Source organism: Bos grunniens, chromosome 20, assembly GCF_055505025.1.
Source record: "Bos grunniens cultivar Pamir isolate PY7600 chromosome 20, Bosgru_T2T1.0, whole genome shotgun sequence".
In the NCBI taxonomy this organism is placed as follows: Eukaryota; Metazoa; Chordata; class Mammalia; order Artiodactyla; family Bovidae; genus Bos; species Bos grunniens.
The window spans coordinates 40166798-40182298 of NC_141184.1; the positions used below are offsets into that span (position 1 = coordinate 40166798).

The 15501-nt window shown below is 43.4% G+C and overlaps 1 pseudogene across 1 annotated transcript; it reads right to left on the bottom strand.

The window, feature by feature from the left end:
• Window positions 1-11121: 11121 nt before the first annotated feature.
• On the bottom strand, window positions 11122-12726 carry LOC147350291 (small ribosomal subunit protein eS4, X isoform-like; annotated as a pseudogene). Its single transcript, XR_015148705.1, has one exon. The product of XR_015148705.1 is annotated as a small ribosomal subunit protein eS4, X isoform-like (transcript).
• Between the last annotated feature and the right edge of the window lie 2775 nt (window positions 12727-15501).

Genomic DNA, 15501 nt, shown 5'->3' on the forward strand with positions numbered 1-15501 from the left:
TCGCTCAGTTGTGTCCAGCTCTTTGTGACTATACAATCCATGGAACTCTCCAGGCCAGAATCCTGGAGTGGGTAGCCATTCCCTTCTCCAGGGGATCTTCCCAACCAAGAGATGGATATAACCTAAGTGTCTATCAGCAGATGACTAAAGGAAATGTCATGTATACATACATGGACTACTATTCAGCTTTAAAAAAAAAAAAATGAAACCCTGCCATCTGTGACAACATGAAAGTTAAGTGAAACAAGCCAGACACAGGAAGACAAATACTCTATGATCTCACTTGTGGAATCCAAAAATGGTCAAATCATAGAAGCAGATAGTAGAATGGAGTTTGCCAGGGGGTGGCAGAAGGGGAAATAAGGAGGTGATGGTCAAAGGGTACAAAGTTCTAGTCATGCAAGATCAATAAATTCTCAAGATCTACTACACAGCATAGTAACTAACAACACTACAAGGCATGCTTAAAATTTCCTAAGAATGTACACCTTATAAAATTATTCTCATCCTCCCCAAATGATGATGATAGTAATAATAAAGAGGGCAAGAAAAAACTTTGGGAAGTGATACATGTTTATGGACTTGATGGTGGGTTTCACAGATTTATACTTAGCCCAAAACCCATCAAGTTGTATATAGTAAATGTGTTTGGATTTTTACATGTCAATCATACCTTAACAAAAAATTTTTAATAAATAGATCATAAACAAGAATTTTGCTGGGGATTCATCTGTGATGGCTACTCTAAAACAAAGGGGTAACACTAGCCCTGGGGTAGGAGGGTCTCCCTCCAGGTGCGTTAGGAGCTGCGCAGAGCAGGAGGAGCTGGGGTTGCAGAGAAAACTTGGGGAGAGCCGACAGTCCCGGATCTCCTTTGGCCTTCAGGGCTGCAGATGAAGACTAGCATGGCTCTTTCTATAAAGCAGCAGTCTCCAACCTTTTTGGCACGAGGGAGCAGTTTTGTAGAAGACAACTTTTCCATGGAAAGGGACAGGGGTTTGACAGTTTCCGGATGATTCAAGCATGTTGCACTGATTGTGTAGTTTACTTCTATCATGATTACATCAGTTCCACCTCAGATCAGACAGTAGGTTATGGAGGTTGGGGACCCCTGCTGTAAAGGACAGAATGGTTCCTTCTGAGAAAATGGGACACAGGCAAACTGCAACCCAGCTTCAATTTTCCACAAACCCTGATAAGCCCTCATTCCCTCTCCTTAGTGATTAAACAAAAGAGGAGAGGGAGACACCTTCTCCGGTGGGGGCTCTATCTACATTTTTATTCATGCCATTTGGTACACAATTTATATGTAACCAAGCAAGAAAATATCCAGAATTAAGTGGAAAAATCTAAATCCACAGATGACCCAGATATTGATAGAGAAAAGGAAAATGGTAAAATCAATAATATATATGAGATTAAATAAGTCCAGTTTTGGAGAAGGAAATGGCAACCCACTGCAGTGTTCTTGCCTGGAGAATCTCAGGGACGGGGGAGCCTGGTGGGCTGCCATCTATGGGGTCTCACAGAGTCGGATACGACTGAAGCGACAGCAGCAGCAGCAGCAGCAAGTCCAGTTTGAATGTTTTCATCCCTAGTGTAATCACTAAAAATATATAACGTACATAATAACCAATATACAATTTAATATATAACCAATAATCTGTAATAACCAACATATAATATATTGTAAAAATAACGTATAGCCAATAAGTCATGACTCAATGGACATGAGTTGAGCCAACTCGATCAATGCAAAGAAATAGAGGAAAACAATAGAATGGGAAAGACTAGAGATCGCTTCAAGAAGATTCCCAAGATACCAAGGGAACATTTCATGCAAAGATGGGTTCAATAAAGGACAGAAGTGGTACGGACCTAACAGAAGCAGAAGATATTAAGAAGAGGTGGCAAGAATACACAGAAGAACTGTACAAAAAAGATCTTCATGACCCAGATAATCACGATGGTGTGATCACTCACCTAGAGCCAGACATTCTGGAATGTGAAGTCAAGTGGGCCTTAGGAGGCATCACTACAAATAAAGCTAGTGGAGGTGATGGAATTCCAGTGGAGCTATTTCATATCCTGGAAGATGATGCTGTGAAAGTGCTGCATTCAATATGCCAGCAAATTTGGGAAACTCAGCAGTGGCCACAGGACTGGAAAAGGTCAGTTTTCATTCCAATCCCAAAGAAAGGCAATGCCAAAGAATGCTCAAACTACCGCACAATTGCACTCATCTCACACGCTAGTAAAGTAATGCTTAAAATTTTCCAAGCCAGGCTTCAGCAATACGTCAACTGTGAACTTCCAGATGTTCAAGCTGGTTTTAGAAAAGGCAGAGGAACCAGAGATCAAATTGCCAAAATCCACTGGATCATGGAAAAAGCAAGAGAGTTCCAGAAAAACATCTTATTTCTGCTTTATTGACTATGCCAAAGCCTTTGACTGTGTGGATCACAATAAACTGTGGGAAATTCTGAAAGAGATGGGACTACCAGACCACCGGATCTGCCTCTTGAGAAATCTGTATGCAGGTCAGGAAGCAACAGTTAGAACTGGACATGGAGCAACAGACTGGTTCCAAATAGGAAAAGGAGTACGTCAAGGCTGTATATTATCACCCTGCTTATTTAACTTATATGCAGAGTACATCATGAGAAATGCTGGGCTGGATGAAGCACAAGCTGGAATCAAGATTGCCGGGAGAAATATCAATAACCTCAGATATGCAGATGACACCACCCTTATGGCAGAAAGTGAAGAAGAACTAAAAGCCTGTTGATGAAGTGAAAGAGGAGAGTGAAAAGTTTGACTTAAAGCTCAGCATTCAGAAAATGAAGATCATGGCATCCAGTCCCATCACTTCATGCCAAATAGATGGGGAAACAGTGAAAACAAGTGGCTGACTTTATTTTTTGGGGCTCCAAAATCACTGCAGATGGTGACAGCGGCCATGAAATTAAAAGACGCTTACTCCTTGGAAGGAAAGTTATGACCAAACATAGAGAGCGTATTAAAAAGCAGAGACATTACTTTGTCAACAAAGATTCATCTAGTCAAGGCTATGGTTTTTCCTATAGTCATGTATGGATGTGAGAGTTGGACTGTGAAGAGGGCTGAGTGCCGAAGAATTGATGCTTTTGAACTGTGGTGTTGAAGAAGACTCTTGAGAGTCCCTTGGACTGCAAGGAGATCCAACCACTCCATCCTAAAGGAAATCAGTCCTGGGTGTTCATTGGAAGGACTGATGTTGAAGCTGAAACTTCAATACTTTGGCCACCTGATGCAAAGGGCTGACTCATTTGAAAAGACCCTGATGCGAGGAAAGATTGAGGACAGGAGAAGAAAGGGACAACAGAAGATGAGATGGTTGGATGACATCACCGACTCAATGGATATGAGTTTAGGTGAACTCCGGGAGTTGGTGATGGACAGGGAGGCCTGGTGTGCTGCGGTTCACAGAGTCGTAAAGAGTCGGACACGACTGAGCAACTGAACTGAACTGCACTGAAAAATATCTCATAGCCAATAAATCACGACTCAATGGACATGAGTTTGAGCAAACTCCAGGAGATGGTAAAGAACAGGGAAGCCTGGCGTGCTGCAGTCCATGAGGTCTCAAAGAGTCAGACAAGACTTAGTGACTTCACTCATTATCAGAGAAATGCAAATCAAAACCACTATGAGGTACCATTTCACACCAGTCAGAATGGCTGCGATCCAAAAGTCAACAAATAATAAATGCTGGAGAGGGTGTGGAGAAAAGGGAACCCTCTTACACTGTTGGTGGGAATGCAAACTAGTACAGCCACTATGGAGAACAGTGTGGAGATTCCTTAAAAAACTGGAAATAGAACTGCCTTATGATCCAGCAATCCCACTGCTAGGCATACACACTGAGGAAACCAGAAGGGAAAGAGACACGTGTACCCCAATGTTCATCGCAGCACTGTTTATAATAGCCAGGACATGGAAGCAACCTAGATGTCCATCAGCAGATGAATGGATAAGAAAGCTGTGGTACATATACACAATGGAGTATTACTCAGCCATTAAAAAGAATACATTTGAAGCAGTTCTAATGAGGTGGATGAAACTGGAGCCTATTATACACAGTGAATTAAGCCAGAAGGAAAAACACCAATACAGTATACTAATGCATATATATGGAATTTAGAAAGATGGTAACAATAACCCTGTGTACGAGACAGCAAAAGAGACACTAATGTATAGAACAGTCTTATGGACTCTGTGGGAGAGGGAGAGGGTGGGAAGATTTGGGAGAATGGCATTGAAACATGTAAAATATCATGTATGAAATGAGATGCCAGTCCAGGTTCGATGCACGATACTGGATGCTTGGGGCTAGTGCACTGGGACGACCCAGAGGGATGGTATGGGGAGGGAGGAGGGAGGAGGGTTCAGGATGGGGAACACATGTATACCTGTGGCAGATTCATTTTGATATTTGGCAAAACTAATACAATTATGTAAAGTTTAAAAATAAAATAAAATAAAAGACTTAGTGACTGAACAACAAGTCAATAAAGAAAACAATGGAAAATTAAAAGAATCTGAGTATTCCAGAGGAAGATAAGAAATGGAGAGAAATGGAACATAAAACTTATGGGCCAAATAGACAAACAGCAAAATGATAGATATAAACCTGATTATATCAAATTACATCAGTTCATCACCAAGGCCTGAATATTTTATGTGGTATGTACAACTTTGGCTTCTCTCCTTCCCTCACTATTGCTCAAATTCCAATCTATATAACCAGTCACCTAGACTATTCAATAAGTCTCTAACAACTGTCCATGCTTCTCCTATTGTTTCTTCCAATCCACTCTCCTTAGAAATGCCACCGTAATTTTTCTGATGTGAATTTGACCATGTCTCCCTTCTGCTTAAAATATTTCCATGGTTCCCATTAACTTAAAGAAGACATCACACATTGAGGCATCCCTGACTATTCTGCCTTTCTGGAAAAAAGTAAAAGGGTCCCAAGAACACTTGTGTTACTTCGTGACAACAATTTCCCAAAGCAGTGCACTTTTAGAACAGGGGATTTCCACTTTGCTCTTTGCCTCTAGTTCCTGTTTCCTGCCTGGCTCTGGAGCCAAATATCAGTTGCTTTTTCAGCATACAGTATTTCAGGGCCTGTGAATGAGGGGAGGACTATTGCTCTGGATTTGTGTCACAAATAAAAGTGGTAAAAGACAGACAGAGAGGGCAGTATGTTTCAAAAACAAATGGGAGAGAGCCTATTCTTTCAAAGACCCTTCCTACAGATAAGTGTAAAATGTCAGCCTGCTCCCTTCCTTGTAAACATTGTCTGCCTGCCCCTGTGGGCACCGCTGCTTAACACAGCACACAAGGCTCTTAGTGATTGGACTTTTGTCTCAGTCCCCATCTTTGTCCTCCTCCATTCCCAGCCTGTGTCCTTATGCTCCCTAAAATGTTGAATTTTTCATAGGAGGTCACCTACCCATCCACATCACTCTGTGCCTTTGTGCCTTTGCTATGCTGTTCTCCTTAATTATATGATCAATTCAGATGTCATCTGACCTGAGAATCTTCCTGGAGTGTTCTCCCTGAAGCTGGGTCCTTCTCCACCTTCCAGCATCTATTTAAAATTTTTTCTTTATATTGGGCAGACTATACTGTAATCGCCTTTGCATGTGTTTTCTTCTTGACTGGCTTATGAGTGCTTTGATGTCTTGTTTTTGTAGCTCCAAGGCCTAGCACAGGGAAAGACACATAATCTTCTAAGTGCTATTGACATGATATGAAAAGAAATCATTTAAACTCAATAAAATGTTAATGTATTTTGTTTCTGCCTCACGCCACCACAAACCTAAAAATTCTGAAAGCAGGCACTTTCGTAACAACACTTTACTAATTAGTATACTTTTAACTGGAAACATTTTACAAAGTTTCCTTATACCAATTATCTCATAACATATTTGGTTATGTATCCACCATCCTTATTCAAGGCGTGAGGAAACCGGCCCGGTCCAATGGCGCCACCTGGTGGCAATATTGAGAAACTGTTTGACAGCCTTGAGATTAGCCATAGAAGTGGGAAATGGTATCTGTTTTAACTCCTGCCTTCACAATGGCACCCCACTCCAGTACTCTTGCCTGGAAAATCCATGGACAGAGGAGCCTGGTAGGCTGCAGTCCATGGGGTCGATAAGAGTCGGACACGACTGAGCGACTTCACTTTCACTTTTCTCTTTCATGCATTGGAAAAGGAAATGGCAACCCACTCCAGTATTCTTGCCTGGAGAATCCCAGGGATGGCGGAGCCTGGTGGGCTGCAGTCTATGGGGTCGCACAGAGCCGGACACGACTGAAGGGACTTAGCATTGGCATTCCTCTTCTAGGAGATCATGAAGAATCTATGGCTAGTTGAACCTGAACCTCTCCTGAAATAGAGTGAGGACATTTTTGTTTGTTCCCAAGGAAGAAAAGGGAATCCCCATACTGTGGTTTGAGAGCTGCGTATATTGGGAAGGTATGAGTGGAACTACATGGGAAAAGGGATAAACAGTTTTAAGACACAAACTTAAGCATCTTTTTAGATGCCCTCAACTACCTTCCTTTCTCCTTCTTAGTTAGTGTGCCACTTTGGGTTTTGGGTGAAACACCAGCCCACCAAGTATGGGATCTAACATCCTGAAAAGCCTGAGAGACAGAAGAAACAACCCAAGAGCAAGAGTTAGGCTCCTGAAAGGGGAAATTTGACCAGTGAAAAACAGAGACATCAGGGAACCTGGCAAATAAACTTCCTCTTCATTCTTCAGCAGACCTTCCAAGGTGTGGTTTCTCCCCAACTCCAGCTGGAGAACTAGTCGAGTCCCACCGTGCTGGGTCATCTGCTGTGTCTTCCCCACTCACGCGAAGGCAGAGGCAGCACATCCCATCACGCTGTGTACTGTCTTCCTTCTCCTGTCTTTTCTTCCCTCCTAATCACCAGAGCTTGCACAACCCAAAGGGGCTGTTGGCATCTAAACTCCGGCTTTAGCCTTTACTTTCTAGAGAGCCCAGCTGAAGACAGGCAATGTGTTTCTTAACTCTGTCCCCCTCTCTTTACACCTGTAACACCTTTTTTCTTTCTCTGTGACATTTATGGAAGAAATTCCATCATAATTTCCTATGAAACACTCCAACATTCTTGACTTATTTAACTACATACCCAAAATGCCACTTTCTAAATTAGTAGTTAGAACTGAATCTGGATTCAATTCAGGCTTGAGTCTGAGTTTTTTTGGCAAAAATATCTAATAGATAGTGCCGCATATACCTACTATGGATTCTCAGGTGACTCAGGGGTAAAGAATCCTCACCTGCCAATGCAGAAGATATGAGTTCAATCCCCGAATTGGGAAGATACCCTGGAGAGAAAATGGCAACCCACTCCAGCATTCTTGTCTGGGAAATCCCATGGACAGAGGAGCCTGGCAGGTTACAGTCCATGGGGTCACAAACAATTGGACATGACTGAGCATACATGCACACCTATTGTGTCACTTTAAAAGGTACATTTTGTCCAGTTGTACCCTTTGGATAAAGTTAAAATTGATTAGCAATTTCAGGCCAACCCATTTATTACAAAGTTCTCCATCAGACTTTCACATGATGGCTTTAGGAGCCATTGATTGATATTGTCTAGCTCCATTATTTTATTAAGAATTACAAAATGGCAATATTGTAATTCTAACATTCTACTTTTACTAGTGGGACTTCTTATAAAAGAAGGAACACTTTCTTATCAACTATTTGCTTACCCTGAAACTTGGCTTGAGAAGAGAAATCAGGATAAACATTTATCTACCAGTTTTCTAAGGGGCTTGCCTGGTGGCTCAGACAGTAAAGAATCGGCCTGCAATGTGGGAGACCCAGGTTTGATCCCTGGAGAAGGAAATGGCAACCCACTCCAGTATTCTCACCTGGGAGAGAGGAGCCTGGCGGACTACAGTCTATGGGTTCGCAGAGTCAGACATGACTGAGCGACTAACACTTTCACACTTTCACCAGTTTCCTAATAATTATTTGGTGTGCTAAAAACTTCCAACTTTTTTAAATGAGTTCTTTATAATATCATTATGAATTTTCACCTGTTTGATGTATTTCAACCCATTGGCAGTTAGATAAAGAGGAATCAGCAGAGGAGATTGAATTCAAGAGCCATCAGAAAAGTCAGGGGAAGTTGGTACACAAATATTCAGCCAAGTAAAAGTATTTCAAGGGGGGAAAAGTAATCAGCTGAGTCAAATGCTACAGTGAGGCCAAGTAAGATAAGGACTTCAGTTCAGTTCAGTCGCTCAGTTATGTCCGACTCTTTGCAACCCCATGAATTGCAGCACGCCAGGCCTCCTTGTCCATCACCAACTCCCGGAGTTCACCCAAACTCATGTCCATCGAGTCGGTGATGCCATCCAGCCATCTCATCCTCTGTCATCCCCTTCTCCTCCTGCCCTCAATCCTTCCCAGCATCAGGTCTTTTCCAATGAGTCAACTCTTCGCATGAGATGGCCAAAGTATTGGAGTTTCAGCTTTAGCATCTGTCCTTCCAAAGAACACCCAGGACCGACCTCCTTTAGAATGTGCTGGTTGGATCTCCTTGCAGTCCAAGGGACTCTCAAGAGTCTTCTCCAATACCACAGTTCAAAAGCATCAATACTTCGGCGCTCAGCTTTCTTCACAGTCCAACTCTCACATCCATACATGACCACTGGAAAAACCATAGCCCTGACTAGATGGACCTTTGTTGGCAAAGTAATATCTCTGCTTTTTAATATGCTATCTAGGTTGGTCATAACTTTTCTTCCAAGGAGTAAGCGTCTTTTAATTTCATGGCTGCAATCACCATCTGCAGTGATTTTGGAGCCCCCAAAAATAAAGTCTGACACTGTTTCCACTGTTTCCCCATCTATTTCCCATTAAATGATGGGACCAGATGCCATGATCTTAGTTTTCTGAATGTTGAGCTTTTTCACTCTCCTCTTTCACTTTCATCAAGAGGCTTTTGAGTTCCTCTTCACTTTCTGCCATAAGGGTGGTGGCATCTGCATATCTGAGGTTATTGATATTTCTCCCGGCAATCTTGATTCCAGCTTGTGTTTCTTCCAGCCCAGCATTTCTCATGATGTACTCTGCATATAAGTTAAATAAGCAGGGTGACAATATACAGCCTTGACGTACTCCTTTTCCTATTTGGAACCAGTCTGTTGTTCCATGTCCAGTTCTAACTGTTGCTTCCTGACATGCATATAGGTTTCTCAAGAGGCAGGTCAGGTGGTCTGGTATTCCCATCTCTTGAAGAATTTTCCACAGCTGATTGTCATCCACACAGTCAAAGGCTTTGGCGTAGTCAATAAAGCAGAAATAGATGTTTTTCTGGAACTCTCTTGCTTTTTCCATGATCCAGCAGATATTGGCAATTTGATCTCTGGTTCCTCTGCCTTTCTAAAACCAGCTTGAACATCTGGAAGTTCACAGTTCATGTATTGCTGAAGCCTGGCTTGGAGAATTTTGAGCATTACTTTACTAGCGTGGGAGATTAGTGCAATTGTGCAGTAGTTTGAGCATTCTTTGGCATTGCCTTTCTTTGGGATTGGAATGAAAACTGACCTTTTCCAGTCCTGTGGCCACTGCTGAGTTTTCCAAATTTGCTGGCATATTGAGTGCAGCACTTTCACAGCATCATCTTCCAGGATTTGAAATAGCTCAACTGAAATTCCATCACCTCCACTAGCTTTGTTCGTAGTGATGAAGGCCCACTTGACTTCACATTCCAGGATGTCTGGCTCTAGGTGAGTGATCTCACCATCGTGATTATCTGGGTCATGAAGATCTTTTTTGTACAGTTCTGTGTTTTCTTGCCACCTCTTCTTAATATCTTCTGCTTCTGTTAGGTCCATACCATTTCTGTCCTTTATCGAGCCCATCTTTGCATGAAATGTTCCCTTGTATCTCTACTTTTCTTGAAGAGATCTCTAGTCTTTCCCATTCTGTTGTTTTCCTCTATTTCTTTGCATTGATCGCTGAAGAAGGCTTTCTTATCTCTTCTTCCTATTCTTTGGAACTCTGCATTCAGATGCTTATTTCTTTCCTTTTCTCCTTTGCTTTTTGCTTCTCTTCTTTTCACAGCTATTTGTAAGGCCTCCCCAGACAGCCATTTTGCTTTTTTGCATTTCTTTTCCATGGGGATAGTCTTGATCCCTGTCTCCTGTACAGTGTCATGAACTTCCGTCCATAGTTCATCAGGCACTCTATATATCAGATCTAGTCCCTTAAATCTATTTCTCACTTCCACTGTATAATCATAAGGAATTTGATTTAGGTCATACCTGAATGGTCTAGTGGTTTTCCCTACTTTCTTCAATTTAAGTCTGATAAGGACTTAGAGTTGGTAATTATGAATTTAAAAGCAGGTCAGTGAGCATGGTGTTATATTTTTCTTTAGGCTTTTCTGGCTGGCAAGTGTGTGCATTAGAGAGATGAACTTAAAGGGGGTTGTGGTTTCACCAAGTAGAACAAGATGGTAAAGGGGCAAAGATGTGGAAGCCTTATGCAAGAGTGCAGATATGATCATTAAACACAGGACTTCTCTGGTGGCACAATGGACAAGAATGCATCTGTAAATGCAAGGGACATGGGTTCATTCCCTGGTCCAGGAAGATTCCACACGCCTTGGAGCAACTAAGCCTGAGCACACCAACTGCAGAGCCTTCAAGCTGCAACAACTGAAACTTGCAAGCCTTAGAGCCTGTGCTCTGCAGCAAGAGAAGCCACCCTGATACACCACAATGAAGAGTACCCCCCGCCAAGAAAATCAGGGTTAGGGTTACGGTTACGGTTAGGGTTGCCTCAACTAGAGAAAGCCCACTTAAAGCCATGAAGACCCAGCACAGCCAAAAATAAATTTTTTAAATAATAATTAAACAAGAAATTTAAGTTGGGTAAAGAGAAGACATGAGACAGAAAAATGAAAAGGTGTAAAATTTAAAAATTAAGGGCTCTTGTGGGGTCAAAACTGTAGGAATCCAGATATAGTAATTGAGAAAATGAGTTAGAAAAACAGAAGGAGATGGTCAGAGGAGGGGCTGTTAAAAGTGAGAGTATGAAAGCACTGAAGTTACTGAGATTTAAAAAAGCCAAGGATATGATTGATACACAACTGTGAGAAAAGAGGACTTCAAGAAGAGACTCGGGCAAATTAGTTTCCAGTTACTTCTGTGAAAAAAATACCACAAACTTCACGGCTTAAAACAACATGAATTTATCATCTTACAGTGCTAGAGGTCAGAAGTCTTAAGTCAAGGTGTCAACAGGGCTGCGTTTTTCCCAAAGGCTCCAGAGGAGATTCTGTTTTTTCTAGTTTCTGGAAGTCACCTGCACTCCTCAGTTCATGGCCAGCAGCAAGCATCAAATTGTGATTACATTGGGCCTACCGATAACCCAGGGTGATCTTTCATCCTGAAGATCTTTAAGATAATCATATCTATAAAGTCCCTTTTTGCCATGTAAGGTAACGCAGTCACAGGCTCTGCAGATCGGGACGTGGGCATCTTTCGAAGCCATTATTCTGTCTACCAAACGTGGCGTCACAGCTCATGACTCACTAATACGGATTAAGGCAGCTATACTAGTACTTGTGGAGAAAACAGTCCCTACCGCCCTCCTACCGAAAGATACTGCCTGAGTCAAGAATTCTAAATAAGGTTTTTTAATATGGTCTCTGAAACTTCATTTCTGTCAACAGAATCATATTTTAAACTATTGATATGGAAAGAGTTTTTAGACCAGTGAGTGTAACTTTTATGAAACTTTTTTTTTTTTTTTTGCTATTAATCACTCGGTATTATCTTTAATTACAAAGACTTTTCCAATCACATCACATAGAGATCATTTTATCCACTGCTCTGTTTGGCTGCCAATCTCTTATCTCTCTCCTCAGCAATGGTAAGGCAAATACCCTTTCCACAGGGAAGAGAGATCCATGGTTTGTTGCCTTTGCCAATAATGAAAATGTTTGAGAGCCGTGTGGCAAAGCTGTTGCCGTTCGCATCTTTCACATGAACTACATCAAAAGAACCTGGATGCCTCTCCCGGTTTGTAATCACACCAGGTTAGCACCTCCAGTCACCATGCACAGGTTACCAGTGTCAAATTTGATGAAATCAGTAATCTTGCTAGTCTCCAAGTCAATCTGAATGATATCATTCACCTTGATGAGGGGATCAGGGTAACGGATGATACGAGCATCATGGGTTACCAGATGAGGGATTCCTTTTGTCCCCACAAATATCTTTCTTACTTTGCACAATTTATACTTGGCCTCCTCAGGTGTAATACGATGAACAGCAAAGCGACCCTTGGTGTCATAGATCAAACGAAAATTCTCTCTAGTCTTATCAATGCTAATGACATCCATAAAACCAGCAGGGTAGGTTATGTCTGTGCGGACTTTGCCATCGATCTTAATGAAATGCTGCATGCACATCTTCTTTACTTCATCTCCAGTTAGGGCATACTTAAGTCTATTCCTTAGGAAAATGATTAGGGGGAGACATTCCCTTAGCTTGTGGGGGCCGGTAGATGGACGAGGGGCAAACACACCAGTCAGTTTATCCAGCATCCAATGTTTTGGAGCTGCTACGGGTTTCAGGTGCTTCTTGGACCCTGAGCCATGGCTGCGCTAGGCACGAAAAGAGCTATGAAACATTTAATTGAGGTATGATTGACATACAGGGCTTCCCTCAGGATTCCAAGGGTAAAGAATCTGTCTGCAATACAGGAGATGGGGGCTCCATCCCTGGGTCAGAAAGATTCCCTGGAGAAAAGAATGGCTACCCACTCCAGTATTCTTGCCTGGAGAATTTCATGGACAGAGAAGCCTGGGGGGACTACCGTCCATGGACTCGCACTGAGTCGGACCCGACTGAAGTGACTAAGCAGCAACAGCAGCATGCATTGGTAAAACCACAGTCTGTGCCACAAATACATCACCTCCAAAAGTTTCCCTTCACCCCCTTATTTTTTGGCACGAGACAAAGACACTTAAAGTAAGATCTCACTTAGCAAAATTTCCAGTATGAACATAGTATTGCTGTATGGCTGAGTCCTTTTGCTGTACACCTGAAACTATCACAACATTGTTAATAAGCTATCAGTTCAGTTCAGTCGCTCAGTCATGTCTGACTCTTTGCGACCCCATGAATCGCAGCACGCCAGGCCCCCCTGTCCATCACCAACTCCCGGAATTCACCCAAACTCACGTCCATCGAGTCAGTGATGCCATCCAGCCATCTCATCCTCTGTCATCCCCTTCTCCTCCTGCCCCCAATCCTTCCCAGCATTAGAGTCTTTTCCAATGAGTCAACTCTTCCCATGAGGTGGCCAAAGTACTGGAGTTTCAGCTTTAGCGTTATTCTTCCAAAGAAATCCCAGGGCTGATCTCCTTCAGAATGGACTGGTTGGATCTCCTTGCAGTCCAAGGGACCCTCAAGAGTCTTCTCCAACACTACAGTTCAAAAGCATCAATACTTCAGCACTCAGCCTTCTTCACAGTCCAACTCTCACATCCATACATGACCACAGGAAAAACCATAGCCTTGACTAGACGGACCTCTGTTGGCAAAGTAATATCTCTGCTTTTTAATATGCTATCTAGGTTGGTCATAACTTTCCTTCCAAGGAGTAAGCATCTTTTAATTTCATGGCCGCTGTCACCATCTGCAGTGATTTTGGAGCCCCAAAAAAATAAAGTCTGACACTGTTTCCACTGTTTCCCCATCTATTTCCCAGGAAGTGATGGGACCAGATGCCATGATCCTAATTTTCCAAGATCATGAGCTTTAAGCCAACTTTTTCACTCTCCTCTTTCACTTTCATCAAGAGGCTTTTTAGTTCCTCTTCACTTTCTGCCATAAGGGTGGTGTCATTTGCATATCTGAGGTTATTGATATTTCTCCTGGAAATCTTGATTCCAGCTTGTGCTTCTTCCAGTCCAGTGTTTCTCATGATGTACTCTGCATATAAGCTAAAAAAGCAGGGTGATAATATACAGCCTTGACGTACTCCTTTTCCTATTTGGAACCAGTCTGTTGTTCCATGTCCAGTTCTAACTGTTGCTTCCTGACCTGCATATAGGTTTCTCAAGAGGCAGATCAGGTGGTCTGGTATTCCCATCTCTTTCAGAATTTCCCACAGTTTATTGTGATCCACACAGTCAAAAGCTTTGGTATAGTCAATAAAGCAGGAATAGATGTTTTTCTGGAACTCTACTCCAATACAAAATAAAAAGTTAAAAAATTAAAAAAAAAACAATATTGTTAACTGCAAGCACGATAAAGGACCAGAAGCAGGGATGAGAAAGGAAAGCAGGCGACAAACGGGCTTCTCAACTTTGGGTTTTAGTCTAAAGCCACTCCCTTCCCCGTGAGGGGAAGTTCTAGTTCTCTCCCTCGCCCGTTCTCTAGTTCTCTCTCACTTCTGTTAACAGCCGCATCTTTTGAAATTCTCCTATACACTCTTACCTCCAGTGACTCCAGCCAAAGGTGCATCAAGGTTTTGTGGAACAGGAAGCTTATGCGGGGTGAGAGGCGTCTTTAAGAAAGACGGGGGTTGGGGGGAGGAATCTTAATTTTGCGAATTTTACTTGAAAGCTCAAGTCTCACTAGCTTAAAGGTGAACCTTCCCCAGACGCCAACTTATGAATGTTAAATTATCCAAATGTTCCTTTCCCGCGGCATCCTTTTCGACGGAGGATGGAAAACGCCAAGGAGGGCGATCCGAGAAAGGAATACGCTCATTGGAAGAGCATAAAGCAGACGGTGGACAAGGAAAAAGGTGACTATCCCAAGCTCATGCAGAGCTTACTTTCTACCGAAAACTGCCCCCACGAGGCGCTGCGCGTTTTTATGAAGCCTCTGCACTCCGGCTTCCCCCGGCCACCGGTGCTCCGACGCTCGCTGTCCACTAGGTGGCCCCTGGTGGCCGCAAATCCCCGGCGACTTTGGGAAATAGCTCGGAACCCAGCCGCTCCACAGCACCGTCCCCCCAGCACCCTGAGCCAACGCAGCGCCCCCAGAGCCCCCAGGCGAAGGAAACCCTCCCGCTATTTCTTCGGCGCTGCTGAAGCTTCCGTGAGCCCCTAGACGAGAGATCAGCGGCTCCAGGCATCCGAGTGGGCTGTAAACGGAAACCGAGGGAATAGGGGCGGACGAAGAGCTTAAGAAACCAGCGGAAGACGCTGCGCCGGGCCGCTGAGTGCGCGGGAATCCGGACGGCTAGGACCAAGACCGCTCCGCCGCCCGCAGCCCACCCCGCTGCACCCCGCCCCCCAGCCCCCGCCTCGAGACCCAGCTGCTCTTGGCTAGAGCCCTCTGAGAGGGCGAACTTTTCCTACCCTTATAGACCTCTTAGCGTCGCCCCCCCTCCCCCGCTCCCTCACCAACCACCCGGAGGCTTTCTCCTCCG